At 41.3% G+C, this 21,779-nt stretch overlaps 1 protein-coding gene across 2 annotated transcripts in view; it reads left to right on the top strand.

Annotated features, from left to right (window-relative positions):
• Positions 1 to 7,124: 7,124 nt before the first annotated feature.
• LOC135240735 (NGFI-A-binding protein 1-like) overlaps positions 7,125 to 21,779 on the top strand; it is a 35,657-nt gene continuing 21,002 nt past the window's right edge. The window contains exons 1-2 of one of the 2 annotated variants that reach the window (XM_064310633.1): positions 7,125 to 7,319; positions 7,382 to 7,460. The gene's annotated coding sequence lies outside the window, so the exon portion shown is untranslated. Of the gene's footprint in view, positions 7,461 to 21,779 lie in introns of both variants that reach the window. The other variant, XM_064310632.1, reaches the window with a different exon arrangement.

The raw sequence follows: 21,779 nt of genomic DNA, 5'->3' as shown, positions 1-21,779 counted from the left end.
AGGAACGGCTTCTCTCGGTGTGAGCTATGTTACACAGAAGTGCTACGGCATCGTGTTTCACACTGCAAGAATTGATTCCCTCCTTGTAAAATATGTCACACGCGAGTGCTAGGGGGGCAGATGAAAGCCATTTTCTAATGTTTGAGAGACCGGCCTGTGAGCGCGATGGTGGAGACAGATTCCGTGCAATGGGCGCATGCTTTTCAAACCCAAATGGCTGAAGATAAAACGCAACATCGCGGACCTCAGAAGTCACTTAAATGTCATCCAGACCACAAACTGTACTGCAGAAATAGAGACATACGACAAAAAAGGCATGGCGCGGATAGCACAAAATGTCAAATGTGCAGAAATCCCGCGAAGTGTCGACACGGACGCGGCGCAAATCGAACCCGTTGAACTCAAGGGTGCGGCCGTGAGAGATCAGAGTTTGAATGTGATGTGGCTGGGATACCTGAAGCCAAGGTGAAGGTTGGATCTACAGATGACATGGAAAGGGAAGCTGATGTAGTTTATGCTAACAGATAGCATGTGTGGGAACAACAGGGCCTCCGCAAACTCTCAGGGATCGGAAGGGTGGTGGCTGGTGGTGTGCGTGGGAAGGGAGCTCGGGGGAGGGGGGGGGGGGGGCTTGTGCTGATATAGAAGGGGTGGACAGCGATCTTCCTACACGCGTCCTGTGTCTCCACTGTCTGGGGGCCACAGCTGCTCTGAGATGCTAAAACCCTTAGGATTAGAGGTCCAACAGTATTTTACTGTGTTGAATACCTTCACCTTGCTGTGAAAAAAAGAGGACAACTTCTTACGCATTTTAAACTGCTGTATTTTCATTTATTTTACTTTCATTTCTGTTATTTATTGTTGTATTCTGTGCAGGATTGTATGACAGTTTAACCTTTGTGTCGCCCTCAGGGTCAAAAGCAACTGTTTTGAACAGTGAAAATTCCCTAAATTAAACATTTTCAGTATGAAATGATTTTTTTTTAGAGAGGCCCTACCATTAGAAAAAGTCCAACATTATCCTTTTTTATATTTTTATAAAAGCAGCACCCCATCAATGTACAAAGACTGTTAGTTATGAAATCAGAAGTCAATCGAAGTCACGCACCACACATTTATTACAGCAAAAAAAAAAAAAAATCAATTATGTGTGTTTTGTAGTAAAAACGAGTGGTGTATACTGAAGAAATAGTCTCTCTGGACTGTGAAGTAGGAAAACTGCTATTCACTGATTTATTACATGCAAAAATATTGATTTTGGGTCCAAAGTTCAATGAAGAGGCGTTGTCGCAGGGGGTCTGGCAAAGGAGGGTAATTTTTGACCCTGTGGACACGGGGTGCACACATAGTATGTAAGGGCTAATATAAAAAGAGTGCAGCCATTCCCCCCACATGCACCTGTACTGAATTCACAGGGCTCCTGCACTGTTGCCGTGGGGGCGGCGATTGGACAGGGCTGATTGGGTGTGGCTGCAGTGATTGGACAGGGCCGGTTGGGTGTGGCTGCGGTGATTGGACAGGGCTGGTTGGGTGTGGCTGCAGTGATTGGACAGGGCCGGTTGGGTGTGGCTGCGGTGATTGGACAGGGCTGGTTGGGTGTGGCGACAGTGATTGGACAGGGCCGGTTGGGTGTGGCGGCAGTGATTGGACAGGGCCGGTTGGGTGTGGCGGCAGTGATTGGACAGGGCCAGTTGGGTGTGGCTGCGGTGATTGGACAGGGCCGGTTGGGTGTGGCGGCAGTGATTGGACAGGGCCGGTTGGGTGTGGCGGTGTGGCTGCAGTGATTGGACAGGGCCGGTTGGGTGTGGCGGTGTGGCTGCGGTGATTGGACAGGGCCGGTTGGGTGTGGCGGGTAATCCGGATGTGACAGGGCCGGAGTGGCGAGGGGGAACGCTGGAGAGCGCCCACTGGCGGACAGTGGAGCCAGGGACCAGTGCGGACAGGACCGCCAGAGGACAGGCAAGGATTTCGGCTACGATCCTGGCCCATTGTGACCAATCGACAGCGAGTCCCACGTCGGGAGGGCATTCTGAAGCATGCAATTTCATAGCCTATTGGCAGCATTGCAGGTCTGGCTGACATTTAAACAGCTGACCCCTGTGGCCAACTCTGGAAACAACTTAAGCAGTCCTAGCCTGACTTGGGAGTCTTTGCATGTCAACAAAGCTTAAAATCTTTACAATAAAAAAAACCCTGCAATTTACTGACCCTCACCTACAAAAAGTAAACCAAAGCCATGAACTGTCTGATTTTCCCGACCCCCATGGGCTCATGCTCCTGGAAGCCCAACGGGGCTCCTAGACCAATCACACCCAGGCACAGATCAGCATCCATGCAGCACAGGTAAAGGATCCAGCATGTTCTTGCATACTCATGTCTCCAAATCATACTCCATGTCACTGAAGACTACATATTCCATAATGCTTACTGTAGACTATTACATTGATTCGATGACACAGGCTTTTTGTATCACACTGACAATATCTAGAATGTCTACAAAATCTAGACCATTTTGCTTGGGCAATGAATAGATTTTGCAAATAAGATAAATAAATAAGAGTAACACTGTATGAGTGTTTGATCAGAATTGTGCACACACCTTCACATAAAGAAATAATACTGGGACAGACTAGTAATTACTAATTACTGTGTCTCATCCAAATATTTCCCACCTTAACTTCACAACTCCAAAAACATTCCTTTTCTTCAGCTTCAAATTTTTCACTTTTGTTCTTTCCACTTTCTCTTCTTCTCACAAAACACTAAAATATGGCAACTTCCCTTTTTTCTGATAATTAGCATGCATTCTTAATTTAGCTTCACACTTCAAATTATTCTCATTAAAAACATGACATTTGACTTCTTTCGCATTTTTCTTCAAACCTAACAAAATATATTTATAGAATATATTTATAAAACTACAATCATAGAATTGCAGCCAAAACCCAGTTATCATTAGTGCACCATAAAACTCTGAATAACACTAACAGAATTGATATCAGAATTCAATTGAAAGCAGTGCTGGAAAAAATAAAAAAATTGAAAATTAAAAATAAAATAAAATTTAAAAAATAAGAATCATCAAATTGCAGCCAAGACCCAGTTAACATTAGCGAACCATAAAATTCTAACACCTAACACTAACAGAACCGATGTCAGAAGTCAAATGAAGGCACTGCTGGAAAAATATCAAATAAAAAAATACAAAGATAAAATAAAAATAAATAAAACAAAACATTAATTTTAAAAAATAAATAACAATTTAAAAAAATGAATATATATTATATATTTATATAATATATATATAATAATGAATAAATAAATAAATAATATAAATAATTAAATAAATAAAAACATTTTTTTTTTAAATATAAGATATATTTAAAAAAATAAATAAATAAAATAAAATATTAGCACCAAGAAAACTTAAAATGTTTGTCATGACATTAAACATCTAAAAATACAGCCTCTTTGTACAGTATTAAATTCCAGACCGAATTTGGATTGTATTTCCCACTGAATACGAACACTGTACTGATGTATTTGTATGCTTCCAAATAATGATCCACGATCAAAGAACCAAATGCACACCTGTGAAGGGCTGCGTGTAGCTCACGCGCCTGGTTAAGATTGCCTTTAGGTGGTTCTGCCCCATGCCTGGGAACAGTGTGAAGTGACCGGAGAACACGGTCAGCTCCTCTCAGGAGGAATATGCTGGGCTGATACTGCCCCCTGCTGGTATACATCTGAAACCTCACGTACCGACTACAAGTGGACTTATCCCAGTACTCCACTTGCGGTTTTCGTACTTAGCCAAGTGGCTACTGGTGTTACGCACGTTCTGCTAATAGCCCAGTGTCCAAGTAGCTGTGAATACTGCAGTGTGTTGGATTATGGCTGCACATGGGGACACCCTTATCAACTTGAAGATTTTGTTCTCAGTTGCGGTGGCAACAAGCATATCAATCTTAATTTACTCAGCATGAAATTGTCTGTTGCTAGCAAGTGATGCCAACAGGCACCTTGGCACAAATAAATAATTCAAACACATTGTAATTTATACTGGACATACTGAATATATGGACCATTTTTGATTATATGGACTATACCTGCACTATCACCACACTGCAGATCATTTCTATCACTTAAATTTCATGCTACACATGTACCTCCTGTGCCACTCATGTTACATGTACCTCCATCCAGCACTTATTGTGCCTTGCATCATTGTCTTGATGTTTCAGCTTATAATGCCTCCCAGTTTGATTTAGCGTTAGGTCAGAGTAATGTTCACTGTGTGAACTGGATTAAATGTGTTCGTGGCTATGAATAACTGTACAAAATGAGTATTGTACCTTATCAGACCTGTGTTTTGTAGTTGTTCCAATGACCTTTTGTTTGCACTTATTGTACGTTGCATTGGATAAAAGTTCCTGCAAAATAAATGTAGTGTAATGGACCAATAATATGTGCTACAATAATGCATATAGTGAGTGTATATAATCGTGATAGTGAGTATGTGTGTGTGTGTGTGCATGCATACATGCATGCGAGTCATGATGTATGTGTGACTGTGGGAGTGAATGTGCTATTGTGTTCTTGTGTAAGATGTCAAAATTGCTGTAGTTTTTTCAATATTTTTTTTAAAAGTCAAGTGAGCCTCCACTGTTAGGCCCATTGAATTTTCTTTCAATTTCAGTATATTATAGTTGTCACTAGGGGGCAGCAGAAACCTGCATATATGGGACCATGAAAACAACAACAACAAAAAAACAACCAATGGGTGGATAGGTACACCTTGTTCTTCAACGGCAAAATTAAGTTTAATTTAGTTTTATAAACATACATTAAAAAAAAAAAAAAACATGTCACCTGTTATTTAAAAAGAATAGTATTCACAAACAGCTTTAATACAGAGGCGTTCAATCAGCCAAAAAATTTGCTCAGGAACGCGTTGTAGTGCTGCATTCATACCTAATTGTATTGTATCTTTAATGGGCTAGCAGTTTTTTTAGGCTAATGGATGCATTGTACTTCTATTGGAAATGTCTAATTAATACATATCTAGATTACTATCACAGAATCTTAAGTTCCCAGAGGCTTTGAGAGACATGTATTGCAGTTGCACCGTTAAAATTGCTCTCTGCACCAGCTATAATCTAGAAAGTGTTTGCTGCAGTATACAACTCTACTTGATGTGCCCGATTAGCAGCATTAAAGAGGAAGGTTGATCATGTGGTTGAAGGGGAGAGGAGCGCCAGGGTCTCGTTTTCTGCCCAGGAGCACGTAAGGCAGAAGGCGCAGGTGGTAGAGTGTGGGACGAGAAGGGGTGGTGTGAGGGCTAAATCGAAGGAGGGTATTTTTGGGGTGAGGAGCAGTATTTCTGTGCTCCTTGTAAAGGTAATATTCTGGACTGTGACTGACAGTCTTTGATTCTAGTTGTAAACATCACAGGCTGTAAAATGGCAGCTGGAAAGACAATATACATCCCCTATATAAATTGAAGGGAGTGGAGAGGCAATCTGTGAGCTCTGTGCTTACTCTTATTCACAGGAAGAGGCCCAATGAAGATGTGAGCTTCTGCAATGGGGGCATAATGGAGGTGGACATCATGGCAATAAATGACACATCAGTCTGGAAGAGCCTGGCCCTAGATAGACTACCAATTGCATTTTCTAAGACTTTCATTGATCTGTGGGGCCCTATATTGCTTAAATAGCTATTTAAAAGGACAGAGCAGCTGGGGGTGTTGAAACCCAGTATGACCAGGGGGAGGACCACTCATTCATAAGAAGCGTGGTGATCCTACGGTGCTGTTCTTTTGAACCAATTCTCTTAAAATATGATTACTGTCTCTTGTTTCTCAAAACCTTTAGAAACTTGTCAGCAACATAGTGCTTTATATTAAACCCTGCAACCAATGTTTTAATTAATCGTTCAACAAAATACCTCACTTTCAGACTTGTTTTGGCAAACAGAAAAGCACCACCACTGATGGTGCTTATTAAGTAAAACTAATTAAACCTAGCCCTACCAACTGTGTTCAAATGACACAAATTGCTATACACTATTTTGTCAGAGCTCCACAATTACATGCATGCAAGGGATTTTTATTTGGACAGATAGAGTCCACAGTGCATGAAAACTTTTGGCTGTAAATGGTACTGTGCACATTTGCTACAAGTACATGGGGGAATCATCGTCTAATGTTCATAGAAATAAACTACAAAATGGAGGAATGATTTTAGCTGCACAATGTCAAAATCTCTTTAAATATTGACAGTCTACCACTCTTAAAAAGCAAAAACAAATTGTTCTTGCCAGTTTTGTGCTCAATTAACCTCACAACAATTTGTCTTTGATAAAGCTCTGGCCTTATCAAAATGAAAATCTCTAAAGGCTAAATCATCGAGGTTTGGAATTGGGTGATCAATTTCTGCCAGTGCAGCTTAAGTGCATTGCTTGCAATGCCCCTGCAAAGGCTATGGTAAAGTGCACAAAACAATTACAGATGTAATGTGCACACAGAGTTGAAGGCGGCTTAATTTACCAAAAGGTTACAGATCTTACATCGAGGACTGTTGAGTCTTTCAGGAAACAAACTCAAACAGAGCACCATATAGAGAGGCATGGTCAAGTTCTTTCCCACTGACTATATGTATCAGTGTTGTCAGGCAGTAGCCTAATGAAAAAGCTACTGCTCCTATGAAGAAAAGGTCAGACAGGTGTATGGATGTCCCCTGTGCAAATTAAAAAAGTGGCAAAACTCCATCCCTTTGCAAGGAAGCCTTGTGGCTTGGAAGATCTTGAAAGGTGGAAAGCTACAAAGTTGTGACCGTTTTGTACACATGAAAGGTGGTCTTGAGGAATCCTAGACATATTGTTTTTTTGTCATTTATGACCTTTAGTGTGGCCATGTGCATCCTAGTTGCAGTAACATAGTAAAACTTGCAGTAACATACAACTCGTTAGCACATTGTTACAAGTACATGAGACAGTCGCAAACACGCATATAATCGTGCCTATAACCTTTCCATTTATTTGTATAAGTGGTTGCTGGGGTCAAGTGATGTAAACCAGGTGGTCCTGGGGGTGGGGTTACACCCATGTGATTTCTTTACGAGCTCAGGGAAATGCACATGCGTGTTGGGAAGATAGGTGTAATGGTGGGCTGATGCAAATAGGTTAGCGCAACTGTTGCATATTTCTGCTGAAAGACGCAGTGTTTGTGGCGTTCTGTGAGTTTGCCTTGTTAAAAGGAGTTCCGCAGTCAAGAAGAGCTACGGTGTCGTGTGTGATGAAGACGAAAACGCCGGTTCGTTTTGTTTTGTTGATTTATCTCCATGCCCGTAACCACGCCACATAGCCGCCAAAGGGAGAGAAACTGAACTAAAGCAAACCCTAACCAGCGTGAGCTGTCCGCCTGTGGGGCGAAGTCGGACCGCCCAGTGAAGTCGCAGGTAAGGCCCACTCTCAGGACCTGGTTCGACGCCAGCAACAATTATTAACTTTCTTTTTAGCGAACACTGCTGCACACATCATTTTACGTTGCAAACGTTTCTCACATCAGTACTAGAATACATAACTGGCCAGTGGAGAACGCGTTTGTAACAACATGAATTGCTCATGCCATACGGGCTTTAAGTAAGTAACCTCTTAAGTTACAAGAAATCCAGTCTGTGGTGTGTAGAGAGTGTCAATCCATGCCTTTTGTCTCTGTTGTGTGACCCCCTGTAATTAAGTGTTCCTGTGAATCCTGTATTTTGTATAAATGTCTTACCTGTTTGTGTTATGTATGCACCTATTGTGGAAAAGAATTTCCTCCTTGAGGACAAATAAACTATCTATCTATCTTTGTGGAGCAAGGCAGAATGTTGTATTGAGACTGCTTCCTGGTGTACAATGCGATGGGTCACATTTTGGCAAATGCCAAACAGTCTGGACAAATGTACCGCATTCAATTTTGAAAACTGTATCGACTGAAAAATCTTGTTCATTCTGGGAAAAGTCCTCCAGTTCTGATTGCTAAAAGACTCCAGGAAAATAAAAACACCGAGGTTCAATCTAAGGAAGTGTGCTCACTTTCCACTAAACCTCCAAGCAATGCGTATATTGCTGAATGAAACGTCTTGCTGTGGAGTAGTTTCGGTCTTCTTTGACAGTGAGGGCGGTGGAACGATGCTCCTGTGATGAGTTCACATGTGTCCTGCTTCCTGAGTCCTTGTGACTCATGCCTGATCGGGGCATTCATAACAAATGCAAGAAGAGAAATCTGTCTGAAGACTGTCTTAAACAGACAGCCATTATAATTAAATAAAATCTATGGTTCAAGAATTGCATTTTCTATTCTCAACTCATTTTAACTGATACGGTAAGTTTAAAAATTTTTTTATTTTTTTATTTATTTATTTATTTAATCATGATTGATATCCCAGACAATGGTTACAAACTTGTAATACCTGATCAGGTCATTTTACTGCTGTTTATTTTGTTGTCTGTGTTGGTCTGAAATAGTAAATTCCATGACCTTGTTGTTTTACATTGTTAACTTAATTTTAGACTGATTAAACAAACTAACCACCCAATAGAGTAGTGTGTCACTAACCCATATCCCATAACACAAAGTAACCTCCATTAAATGGTAGTGCTGTTAACCTCTGTGTGTAGCCATTGTAGAATTATGATTTATATTATTCCTCATATTATGCAAACTGTTTTAAGCGAGCTTATGCATGTATTCATTATCATAACCAATATATATCCTTTATTTCCAAACCGTTGTCGTCTGTTATTTCACCGAGTTGCACTCTACAGACATGCAGGATTCTGATTGTTGAAATCCATTGTTCTTGAAGTTTTATTAAACAATAAAATTAGATGAATAAAATCAGGAGAGATCATACATCGGCAGTCATCTCAATCACGGCAGTTAAATGACTCGGTGTTACTCGAATGAATGAATGAAATATTATAACGCACAAGTTTATTATTAATTCACAACATGGCTTAACTGGCATGACTTAACTGAACCGAGTGGGATAGGATAAGCGAGGGTTTCATTGTGTTTTAAATACACTTTGATCATTTCATATCCTGGTTCCAAATCAGCATGGGTTTCAGTTGAATTGCTTACTAAGCAATGTGACATGGTTGTAACATCTACGTATAGGAGGGTATCGAAGACGTTAAACCTGGTTTTCACCTCACACACAATTAACTGCCAAAGAAATGATGTAGTGAAGCCTAGAGAAAATCAAGTTTGGCTGAAAAAGCTTTCTTTACTCTTCCCTATTGACATGACTACATTGATAAAACGTGTTAATTTAAAACTCGACCAAACCACAATATCAATCCTGCATACCGTTTTTAGCAGTAAAGGAAAAAAAACATGACCTTTGTAATTGATTGCGGCACCTTAGTGAATGTGTAAAAACACCATTTGTCTGGTTAGCGTCTGTAAAAGCCCTGCGAATCCTTGGTAAATATGGCCCCTGCTCTGAGCAGGTGGGTGGTGAAGGTGCAGATCACACGCTTAGAAGGACCTGAAAATAGCAATAAGCTGTAACACAATTGCAGTCCGCTTCTCAAACTTGACTGACACACCCCCAGCAGCGAGTCTCCTCCCACTTCGGCGACCAGCATCTCAGGAAATGACTCTAGATGGCTTAGGGCCGTAAAAATCTACGAAGAAAACGCAAAACACCATGCACTGACCTGAAAACAGCCCTAAGTATTAGAGATACAGGTAGGTCCAATCGTTCAACGGGTTACCCTTTCCAAGACTTTCAAAAGCTTACTGTAACCAGCAGGGTTTGAACCTGTCTGGGTAAGGCACAGTGGAAGTCTTTACCACCCACCTAATGACTTACCCACCTAATGCTTTCTTTTTTCAGCTCTTGTTGAGACCGTTGTTTTTATACCCAGTAATTTTAAAATGATGATACACATTTGTACCCACTCTGGTACAAGGAATTATTAAGGTACAAGAAATTCAAAATATTAAACCAAAAACTCTTCTTTAAGCATCTCAACACCACAGTTTGAACATTATAGAATAGCTAAATTTCTTAAATTAAGTTTTACAGACATGAGCATTTATTCTTAATTTTTGCCTTTTTTTATGAAGAGTTAAGCATGCAAAGTTTACGGGTCTATTTCAAATTGAAATACTGTGCTTGATGGTCCTTGCATATAGCATTCTCCAACTCTAGGGTATATATTGATTTCAATGAATATGATTTCAAAGATGGTTGAATTTGAGACACCAAGCATAAGAGGGCCATCTCTGAAAAATATGCATTCTTATGCCCAAATCTATTGTAGGGAGCTCCATCTTGTGGACAGACTGGGTGCTATAAAACAATGCCATGTTAATTGAATTAGACGGCTAAACATTGGAAGTTGCCAAGTTTTACTGTGAAGAGAATGAAATTACAAAACCTATTTAAAACAGTTTTTCTTTTTTTATTTAGTTCCAACTAGTTTATAGCTCAGTCATTTAGGTGGAATGCAGAGGCAAATCCAAAATAAAAAATATTGTCTGTTCTGAACAAACTGAATAAAAAATATTCTGTTTTAGCATGTGGCTCAGTGAACTGCAGACCTTCAACTTTTGATTAAAACAATAGCAGTTAATAACCGATGTAAAGGTTTAGTGGAAAATACAATTTAAAAAAATACCAAAAACTGCCATTTACTTAAAAAAAAAAAAACATTGCTATAGATATATGATAAGACTAGGGCTGGGTATCATTGGGTATTATCAGAATTTTCCCAGTTTCTACAGGTACTGTACTTCACCGAGTGCAAACACATTTTTCTACTATAACCACTTTTTTTTAAACAACAAAATTAATTATTTAACCAAATAAGCCCCCCACTGTGATAACACTTTACATTAAGGTTCCATTTACAGCTAACATGAGTTAATGCATTATCGAACCTGAATAAAGAATGAAGTAATCTGTTAACATTTATTCATGTTACCTAAGCCATTAGCAAAGGTGGAACAGGTGCAAGAGGCTGAGCAAGTTGGTTTCTTCGGTGTAAGGCGGGACTTCCCAGTGTTGCCCAGTATATCTCATAGGGATACAATATCAGTGTATCCAGAAAAGTAATCTATCACCTTAATATCACTTTTGGTGTGGCAGGGACTGGGCTGTTTTGAGGTTTTAACAAGGTGGGCAGCAAAATATATTTGAGGCTGAGTCCTGTCAGTTTAACACTGACCTCTGGGTGCATATGGAAATCAGTGAATGGCAAATTCTGCGGAAATATCAGGAACAATAGATATGTAATTGCAGCAGAGATCCTCAGGTTCTTCAGATCTAGTGTTCAGGCTTCATGGAGCGCTGGGTACTCTCTACTTTTTTTGGTAAATGGAGAACGTAGACAGGCTGAAATTCTTCTCCTCGTGTGTTCTTCTGTGCATTCTTCGCCGCTGTAAACAGAAGGGTAATTTTGTGGTGGGCGGGGGGCTCAGCAGGCCATTTGGTCTTATGTTTGGAAGTGCTGAGACGGCAACAGAACTGAGAGCTCAACCAACCAACACCCACCCCCCGCCCCATCCCCCGCTAAATCCAGGCACTTACTGTCACAGGTTCTGACCAGCATCACGCCCCTCCTTCCCAGAATACATTTATAAATGTATAAAACAGCATCTAAATAGAGGAAGTGAGGAGGGCTACGTGGAGCCTTATCTGTGCTTAGTGACGTACCTTTCCATGTGCGACAAATGTCATTCTGCCTGCTGGTGCAGCCAGCCGAGGCTGTTGCACAACCAAACTTTCACTGTCTTATGGAAAATAACATTCTTTGTGAGTAAAAGAAAGCCATTGTGGGTTTGCTTTTCTTTCTTTTTTTTTAACACTGCAGAAAGCCCCAGTTAAAGCGAACACCTGGCTGCTTCACAGCTGCAGTCACAGCTCTAGACCACATATCACGACTGTATTTATAATTGTGTTTGTGTGTCTCAACTACCTTTATCTTACTTTGGGAAAATTCATTTCTCTAATAATAAAATGCATAACTTGGCAAAAAAAAAACATTTTAATAACATTTTTACAATATTTGTATGCTGTTTTTTTTCTTTCATCCAACTTCTAAAGGCCCAATTTAATATTAATATAATTATAATTAATGTGATATTTATGTTCATGTCATCTCTGCATCATTTTCTTTAGCAGGCAAGTGTATGGCTCTTACCAGCTGCTTTTCATTTTGTAATCCACCAGTTTTTACTACTGGCATTTCACCTGAATTTTATACTCAATAGACCCAGGAAGACTGTAGTGACTGCATCTTATACGTATAGCTGCACTAAGACAGGGTCGCTGTGTTGTGGTCCTTACTAATGTTCACAAAATTAATTACTGTTTTTTCTGATAATTTTACTGTTATCGATTATAAATGGGCCTTGTGTCTGTGCTTTCTTGGTTCTCCATTTTGTGGAGAAAGGGACTTTGTGTTTGCTGCAATCAAAGGGCCCATACATGACACCCACGCAGGAGGACTGCTGTGGGTGCTCTGAGCACAGCCCACATGGACTGCAGCACTCTGTGGGGTGGGGGTTGGGGTTGGGGTTGGGGTGGGGGAGGGGGGAGGGGTTGTTGGGGCAGGGGGTGGGGGGGGCTCCGTTGGTCTGCTACCGCACGGCTCATGGAAACGTGGACCTGTGGGTGAGGTACATTAAGCTCCCTTGGCATTTAGTGCCCAGGGCATCAGGCTGGGGCTTCTGCAAGGTGATGGTTCTCACCACAAAAAGAAATGTTTCCCTACACATTTTTTCTGATCCATAATAAAGAATGTTTTTGCAGGATTTTCTCTTGATCTTTCTAAATCATTCACATCACTGGATTTTGCAGTGACAAAAAAAATGGAGATTCACATGTGTGAAACCATTCTTCACCCAACTGTCGGTTTATAACATAGTGCACAGTGGAGCTTTCTGCTAGGTTGAGGTTTCCTGACTGATTGACAGCGGGAGAAGCCAGGAAATTCAGCTGAAGTGGAATCTTCAGGGTGGGCGAGTGTGTGGGGGGGATTCAATCCTCAGCGGAACCTGACTTAATTGCTGTCTGGCAAACATCAGAAACTTCGCAGAGCTGGTTGCAGGCGAGGACATTTGGTGTGTGGGGAAAAAACAGATTTGATTTAGCCTTTTCTTGTCTTTGTTTTAGACCTTTTAATTGTTTTTTGAGACTTTTTCTTAAAAAGTACCTGTGCTTCCCATTTCATTAGCTGCCTTGATTGACAGGTTTAATAAAACCAACATATGATCATTTCATTAATAATTACTCCAGTAAAATGGTGACTAATGAAATAGGCTTGTTTAATTAGTTTTTCTTCAGTAAAACTAAAAAAATATTGAGACCGAACTCATTCCTAACGTGAGAGACAAAAACAAAATAAATCTCATTTGTAATTTTGAATTTCTTTTTTCTGTGCACTGATGGGTGGGAGTATCTCTTATTAGCAGGCCTGGGACTGCATTAGCAGGAAACGGATGCTGGTAATCAGGCTCAAACCCCTGCATCATTGGAGGCAGCCCCATACAACCCATTCCTTGAAGGAACAGAGGCCATTATCCCTCATTAATGTAGCGAGCGTGCTGGAGGAGGAAGAGTGCATGGTTATTACCGCCGGTGAGCGTGGGTGGCCCTCTGAAACACGCGGGACGGCGTAGGCGGCCAAACTCGTGCTGTAAACCCCCAGGCCCCGCCTCGTCCAGTCAGCCAATGGCTACAGTTCCTGGAGGCTGTCAATCATGAAACAAACGCAGCTATAGGACGCCTGCTGTTTGCAGTGGTAGTCTGTTTCTTGTGAGTCCAACAACATAAATATGAACACACAGTGGAGATTCCAAGATGGCTGGGATGATGATCTGATAACCATAAACAAAACCGCATACGGTGAGCTCCATAATGTTTGGGACACCGACATATATGTGTGTGTGTGTGTGTGTGTATGCATACGTTTTCTCTTTTGGATCTATGCAGCCACAATTTCAAATTTGTGATCAAACAATTCACATGTGATGTAATGTAATTATTAAAGATGTTATTTCAAACAGTTTATTTTGGTAAGCCCAAGGTTTGGCCTATGTCTCTGACTATTTTTTGTTTTCTTCTAATTTCTTAGCCTCATAATAGCTACCTTGACTTCCTTGGCAGAGGTCTCACCTCATGCTGACACTCATCAATAACAATCAAAACACCTGTAAAGCGATCCCAAACACGGTGCCTTGAAATGGTGGAACTATGTATAAAAAGTGCTGTAATTTCTATGTGGTCAAACCAAAATGTATTTAAAAAATACGCTTTAATAAAATCCGAGAATCTGCACGTTAACCACATGTGAGTTGTTTGATTACAAATATTAAACTGTGGAGTACAGAGCAAAATCAAAAAAAAAGTATATGTACATGTCTTTGTCCCAAACATTATGGAGCTCAGTGTATCTGTGGACCTTTCAGATTGTGTATAACAGAGTGGCGCAGCAGAAATGCATCACAATCACACGCACACCCGGAGTCTGTGAGACGCCCACAAGATTTTATCAATGACCACAGCAAGCAACCTGCAGCCCCCAGGCCTTCTATCTCTGTCCCTGTCTCTCTCTCTATACGTCTCCTCTCCGAGGCCCTGGTCTGACTGCAGCCAAAACAGATGAAGGTCAGCGCCCGTGATCTGATTGCCTGTACTGTAACTGCTGCTGCAGGCCGGCTCAACCACCCACTTGACCACGCCGCCTGTCCACTTGCTACTGTTACCACCACTTGATTTTTTTTTTCTCCTGCGTACGTTGGATAGAAATACCACAGATGCCCCTTATCCAAGCAACTGGTTACGAGTTTGAGTCTGGCAGGGAACTCTAAAAAGGAATCCCAAACTTAGTGGAGGGAGTGCAACAACCTAAGCTTCTTAAATTTCTGTCAAATTAACCATTTGGAGCCTGTATGTTCATTTAACCAAATCCATAGCAATTATATGCCATTAAAATATTTGATCGTCATCAGAAACTATTGGAATTATTGGTTGGTAAATGTATAATAAACATGAAACATATTAATGGTTTGTTCTGTTTTTGCCTTAGAATAGGTTGTGTGAAGCCAGGAAGGGAGTTGGAGTGCTGTCCACCAGGGGGCAGCGCTACCCTTACTCACAGGTATGGCAGCAGCTGTGGCTTGTTGTATCCACTACAGCGGAATTAACAATCATTTTAGCCCAGATATGATTTAAAATATGTGTGGAATTAGCTTTTACCTCTTTCTGACTCAACCGAAGCTATTGGGAAATAGCCTCTGTTATGACCCTCCCTTTAGACTCCAAGGTATTTCAAAAGAAAACAGTTGTTACATTTGGAATTTGACAGAATATTAAGTAACTTGCTGGAAGCAGTGGAATCCCTTCCTCACTGATTTCAGTAACCAAAGAATAAGGCTTCACTTCAGCACATTGAAATTGTGGTTTTGATTTATGGCATGGTAGGGGAACCATGGCCCTTGGTTATCCTTTTCAGAATAATGAGCTTTTGCAGTTGGCACAGATTCAAATGAGATTTGGCGTTCCACCTAAAAACACTGTTTGGGTTTTTTCCAGCCACTCATTTCATCCAAACCAGCGTCGTACCACCTACTACAACTTTTAAAAAAATATTTAAAAATTTACATTTGATTATTAATACATTCACACCTCTGCTAACCATAGGTACATCGTGTCCATTGCAGTGTTTGTTGATTTTGTCACAATATCCCAATGGGGAATCACCAGTTGTGCCTCTCAAATTTCCACTGTGTTAATTGCCCCCATGCAGGGGGCACATGCAAGCGTCCAATATAGTACTTTCCTGTGAGCCAGCATTTGCACTTTAAAAGCCACACACTTCTACAGCAGCGCCGGTGAGGATGGGAGGCAGACGGCCTTTAAGGGCAGGAAATTCACCAGCAGCTTGTGGAACGGTTGGGCAACACAGAGCCCACCATACTCCTGGCGAGAGGACGACAGCCACCCTCTGCTGTCAACCGCGGGGTGCGCTCATCGAGAGCTGAGGTGTAAACCTGAAACTGCAAGGGCTCCACCCTTATCACTTCTTCATAGTTCTGAGAAATGGCTCAAGCATCATTAGATTAGATTCCCTTTTAAAAAAAAAAAAAAAACAACAATTGATAGCTTTCAGTTTTTTTGTTTTCCAGTTCAAGCAATCATTTTGGATTCTCCATGGGTGCTGTACAAAATGTGTTTCCGTCAGAAAGCGCGCTAGCCTGAGCAGGCTCACTGCTGGGACTGGAGACTGCAGCCTCTCCTCCTCCCCCCCCCCTCCTCGCCCACTCTCAGACCTCTAATTGCTTGTAATGGCGCAGAGAAGGTCAGCGGAGGTGTTTAGCACAGGGCCCAGGGAGCCTAATGACCATGTAGAGGCCGTGTGTGTGTGTGTGTGTGTGTGTGGGTGAGAGAGAGTTTGTGTGTGTGTGTGTGTGTGTGTGTGTGGGTGAGAGAGTTTGTGTGTGTGTGTGTGTGTGTGTGTGTGGTGAGAGAGAGTTTGTGTGTGTGTGTGTGTTGTAGAAGTGTGTGTGGGTGGGTGAGAGAGGGGTGTGTGTGTGTGTGTGTGTGTGTGTGTGTGTGGTGTAGAAGAGTGTGTTTGAGAGAGTTTGTGTGTGTGTGTGTGTGTGTGTGTGTGTGTGGTGTGGGTGTGGGAGAGAGTTTTGTGTGTGTGTGTGTGTGTGTGGGTGAGAGAGAGTTTGTGTGTGTGTGTGTGTGTGTGTGTGTGGGTGAGAGAGTTTGTGTGTGTGTGTGTGTGTGGGGGTGTGGGTGAGAGTTGTGTGTGTGTGTGTGTGTGTGTGTGTGTGTGGGGGTGGGTGAGAGAAAGAGTTTGTGTGTGTGTGTGGGGGTGTTGGTGTTGTGTTGTGTGTGTGGGTGAGAGAGAGTTTGTGTGTGTTGTGTGTGTGTGTGTGTGTGGGTGGGTGAGAGAAAGAGTTTGTGTGTGTGTGTGTGTGTGTGTGTGTGTGTGTGTGCATTCCCAACCACACAAGCCATGGTCCTGTCCCCTTACCTTGCCCTCTTCACAAAGTGTTGTACAGGAAGACCCCTAAAGCTGCCACCGTCGAGTGCAGTCGTGTGCCTCAGCGAAAACGCGCTGTACAGGGGTGCAGCATTAACTTTGATTGTTCGGTAGAATTCTGCCAGTAAGCTTTTTAATTATGTGGACGAAATACAAAATTGTTGAACTAAAAAAAGCAAACAACTATCATTTGCTAATGATTAAATGTTCCTTGACAGTTGAACTGGCATATCATATTCTGTGAATATCAGCTGAAATGGATTATATAGCACCACCATATCTGAATTCTGATAGTAGGAATAGCATAGCTGGGTTTGTATAATTATGAATAACCATATGCATGCAGCTGAAAACACACACTTTTTAATCTAGCTTTTATTGTCATTATAATAACACAGTTTCAAGGTTTAGGTAAAACTTAATAAGGTTAAGCGCAATTTAATATTTTTATTTTGTTAACATATTCATGAAAAGACCATTGCTTCTGTCTGACTCTCAACACTGACATTTCCCTAGCTCATTTAGCTCTCAACCTGGAAATGTTCATTAAAATGATTTAAAATGGCCGTGGAAGACATATTTTCATTTTAAGAAAATGCTACATAGTATCATGAAAAACATGGCCAGTGTAGTTTTTACCAAAGTTATTTAAAAATGGAGCAAATTGTTCAGTTGGATGGGGACTCTTTTCAGTATGTCAGTGCCATGCATTTGCACAATATACATTTGATTCTTTCTACATATTGAAAAAGCAATTGCTGTAAAAATGTTCTTTCAAGTACAAACGCCAGGTTCATTGCAATGATGAATTATGACCAAAGCAACAGTATGTCTCCTTGACTTGTTTTAATAATTGTTTGGACAACAATGTGGTTCTATGACTACCTGGATATTGGCTATTTGCCATTGGTGAAATACTTGTTAGTAGGATAAATTCATTGTAGATTTCTTTTCATAGGCTATTGCTGATTATATGAAAGAAAAAATAAAATTATGCCGACCTTACACATAGTAAAAATACTGGAAAAACAGTGTCAATTAATATTCTCGATACCCCCCAGAAATTTCACATATGATGTGGCGTATTAAAGGGAGCTGAGCTCCCCTGTAGATCACACCCAGACTGCACACACAGATCTGCCCACGCCCGCACCCATGTGATCGCGCAGACGAGAGCAGCCCGTGTGTCCGCATGCCTTTTCTCCCATGTGGTCTTTCGCTCGTACACACACACCTATACCGCACACACGCAAACAGACACATACGTACACACATACGCAGGCAAAAACAAGCACGCGCAGTTACCTCTCTCTCACACACACACACACACACACACTTCAGACCTTACCACACGTCTGGAAATACACATGGGCGCACACACCCTCACAAGATTTGAGTCACTCCCTCTTTCTCTCAAGATCTCACACAAGTTGTTTAAGCGCACCACACCATCTTTTGCCCTTTGTCACACATTCGTGAATAGTTTTTTCTTCCACACTGTACACACACACACATACACACACACGCGCGCACACGCACACACACACACATACACATGCACGCACACACACACACACACACACACACACTTCAGGTCTTACCATACTTGTAAACACGTCTGGAAATACACATGGACACACACATACACACACACACACACACTTCAGACCTTACCACACTTGTAAACGCGCACACACACGCACACTGTACACACGCACACACACACACACATTGTACACACACACACACACACACACACACACAGGCTCCTCTCACACGCATGCACAGCCCCACCCCCACCACCGGGAGCTCTGCCTGCGTGTGGGCGTTGTTGCGAGGAGGGGAGGGCTTGGCTGGCTGCGTTCAGAATAACAGGGTGTCTCTGGCAGCTGCGTGCGAGAGGCAGGCCTCAGCGCTGCGTGGGCGCCTTCATCACAGGGCGAGGGGATGACAGGCCCAGGCGTGGGCTTGTGGTCCAGCCATATTTGTTACTGGACTCAGTGGATGTTTGTTACTGGACTGAGTGGATGTTTGGTACTGGCCTGAGTGGATGTTTGTTACTGGACTGGGTGGATGTTTGTTACTGGATTGAGCAGTATCTCTCTCATGTTGTGCTTTGGTATGGTTCCCACATGGCTAAAAGAGTGGCAGCTAGGAAGAAATTATTGTCATGCTGTTTTTAAAAAAAATTTTTATTAAATAATGACATTTTTCCCCTCATTATGAATAGATCATGATTGCATATACTTTTTGGGGTCGTGTTTGTACAGAGAAAAACAAAAAAAATAAACCTCTTCTGTGTGACACCTCCTTTGTGACTTTCAGAAATATGTACAAAAAAGTGAACAACTTTGAGGCAGAATATATGTGCAGATATTATGAATTTTGACTTTTTCAACTGAATCATTTCTGTGCTCAGTCACTGAGAACATGAATGGAAAATGGAAAAAAAAAAAAAATCAGTTAGGAAATGAATGAGCCTGTGGCCTTGTGCTTTTTTAAGATTGTGATAACGGAGTGTGAGAACTTGAAAGGGGTCAAGAAGCAGTTGTTATTCCATGGTAGCATTAGAGGCAGATATGTTCTCAGGGCTTTGATGGTGCTAACAGTCCTTACCCTCTTCAGGGCAGTTATCAGAAAGGCTGTGTGAGATGAGAGATAAGATCTAACGGTGTCAGCTGTGTCTGGTGCAGGCACAGTCACACCGTCAAGGTACAGGTTAATCACGACTGCCTGCCCTTCATTAGGTCCATTTTTCGTGACAGCATAAGCACAAACACACTTGAGTAAGTAGTTTCATCTCCTGCAAACATAATCTTTGCCGCCTGTGCTAGGTTTGGTAGCTTTTGTGGTCTGCAGATAACCCGTTTACATCAAAATGGGTTGGCCACCACTATAGGGAGTGAGTGCCAAACAGTAGGGACATTTTTCCTCATAAGGAATACATCCATTATTCTGCCTTGATGTACTGTGTGTCATCAGTGACTGCAGTGTGAATTTTGTAGGATTTTCGTCCGTCTCTTAAAATAAAGAATTATCCTTTAATGATGAGGAAAATGTGGAATGCTATTAGTCCCGTATTTGGGAGAGACATCAGGAGAAGACCATATCTAGGACCTTGTTTTCAATAGTAGTGACTGTAAAGCGATTATATAGCGCTTATCAAGTTTTACAATGATGCCTCCATTCGCAGAGCAGTTAGGTTAGGGTTAGGTGTCTTGCTCAAGGACACTCACACGCCAGGCGGTTTGAGCCGCAACCTCGACTGCCAGACAATCGCTCTTACCTGGGGCCTGTACCATGAAGCAGGATTACTGAGTTAGCTGGATAACTCCCGAGTAAAACCCAGAATAGCTCTTTATTTATTATGTTTCAGATTTGGGAGGGTTCCATGTTTTACTCGGCACAGTTATCAAGCAAACTCCTGCTTCATGGTACAGTAGGAGTTAGATGATGAATCTTTCGGTATTGTAGTTTTACAATACGTACCCATTAGGGTTGTGTTAAGTTCTGATGTTTGTTGTCAAATTTGCATTTGGACGTGCTATTTTTCCAAGTCTGAGTGCCATCAGAGGATCTGGAGATATCATTTGTATTTGGAAAAAAGACAGCCATTATGTCTTTGTTTGCATTCACTGGACAACTAACTCTGCTCTGACAGACTGGCGACTGGCATGCTGCGCACACTTGGTTTTTTGCCCACAGTAATAGATAAAAACAAGAGATGTGAGCTCCATTAACAACCAAGTTTAGCTTCGTGATTGTGTTTCTCTGGAAAAAAACAATATCCGGCACCCACCTACACCCATAAAACTCAGAAATATACTAATGTTACTTGTTCAATCAAATGTTCAAAGTGAAACTGTTCGATTGTGGTCAATGGCAGTATACATTTCTGTCACATCCTCAATAAATGGCAAAGGTGCCAGTAGAAGATAGAATTACATCTTGATATATTTTCACATACATTCTACCTTATTACTTATCTGATGATATATAGTGTGATAGGTGTTACATCTTAAAAGGATATCTTACTACAGTGTACTTACATTGAATTCATATTCAAATATCATGGCCAAAATGTTGTTTTTTTAGGGTAGCAGCTTCTCTTCTCCTCCTCCATGCCACATTATGCATTATTACCACCAAAAGATAAGACATTACAAAATATAAAATAGATGAAAATATGAAATATAAAAGATGATGGCTAAAGTTAGATTGTGAAAATATCGGGAGAAATAGCAACTCTCTCAACTTGCAGTTACCAATTGAACACAGTTCCCCCTCACCACTGGGCAGGCTGCTCAGGACTCGATCAAACATTGTCTTTGAATCAACTACCAATCAGATTACATCACATCAGTAGTGGGCCCAGACGAGGCATTTAGCATGGAAACTCAACTATAATGCAATACAAACTCTGTCTGTTGTTGTGACTCCATTGTTGTCTGACACACTATTTGTAATGCATTATAAATTAAATTATACATAATCCAATCACATATATTGAATTGAATTATATATAATTTCTTTTATAATCCATTAGAACATTATTTGTTGCTGTCATTGACTATTCTAATATGACGCAAAGCTTTATTATGAGAACAGGGCAATTTAATAGAGAATTGTGGAATGCTATAGTGTAAAAATATGTATCTGGGTGTATTGCAAAATATTTAGCAGTTGTGAAGCAGAATCAGCTTTGTTAAAGGCATATTCAG

The sequence above is a fragment of the Anguilla rostrata genome, chromosome 15 (genome assembly GCF_018555375.3).
Source record: "Anguilla rostrata isolate EN2019 chromosome 15, ASM1855537v3, whole genome shotgun sequence".
Classification (NCBI taxonomy): domain Eukaryota; kingdom Metazoa; phylum Chordata; class Actinopteri; order Anguilliformes; family Anguillidae; genus Anguilla; species Anguilla rostrata.
Note: the sequence above shows the minus strand (reverse complement) of the source record. Positions and strands in the feature narration are given on the sequence as shown.